The following is a 258-nucleotide window of genomic DNA, read 5'->3' on the forward strand; positions in this document are numbered from 1 at the left end:
CTGATCATTGAAATGATTTACGTAACCTTATTTCCATTATCCTTAATTGCAAGTACTCTTTCCAAACGTCTTATTTTTAATTAGCAATTATGTTAAGTAGGAAGACTCCATACGCACTTATCCCTTTGTTCTAATTACTATGAAATACTATGTCGCGCGCAGACTTAACAAACGAGTCTCTGTGGAAGATGAAATAGATTTAGCTGACTTTTATGGATAATTATCTGTTTAAGTAAAGTGAACATGGAAATATAGCGC

This window comes from Penaeus monodon, chromosome 19 (assembly GCF_015228065.2).
Source record: "Penaeus monodon isolate SGIC_2016 chromosome 19, NSTDA_Pmon_1, whole genome shotgun sequence".
Lineage (NCBI taxonomy): Eukaryota > Metazoa > Arthropoda > Malacostraca > Decapoda > Penaeidae > Penaeus > Penaeus monodon.